Below are 530 nucleotides of genomic sequence, written 5' to 3' on the forward strand. Positions count from 1 at the left end.
TTGGAGGGAACTGTTACTGCGGGCTCATGGCCTTTGGTTCCTTCTTCCTCGCATTAAAAAAAAAAAAAAAAAAAAAACTATTACTGATTAGACTGATCTGCAGTGCTCTTTTGAATTAAAGGTCTGGGGGGTTAGGACTGTGGATTAACAATTGAGATAAGGATAGGATTTGAATGTGCTCGTATCATTGCTGTGATGAGAAGGGTTAGATTGAGGTAATTTGGGTATGTGAGGAAGATGGCAGTTAGATGCGGAGGGCGAGACGTGTGAACGTCGAGAGTATAGAGTTGCGCGAGACAGATCAAAACAGACCTGAGACGAGTCTGTGTGTTACCTCAGGGATAAAGAACTTCATAGAGAGACTGCTAGACACTGGGCAGCATGGAGTGTGTCCATTAGGTGACCAAGACCGACGCATGCAAGCATGTTGGAGCCTTTCTAAAAGAAACTAAACGATAAGCATCATACATGAGCAGACCTGTACATATACATACGCACACACACAACCACATAATTCACAGGCATAGGGG

This window comes from Coenobita brevimanus, chromosome 63, assembly GCF_032717465.1.
Source record: "Coenobita brevimanus isolate Jiangsu-jjx chromosome 63, ASM3271746v2, whole genome shotgun sequence".
Classification (NCBI taxonomy): Eukaryota; Metazoa; Arthropoda; class Malacostraca; order Decapoda; family Coenobitidae; genus Coenobita; species Coenobita brevimanus.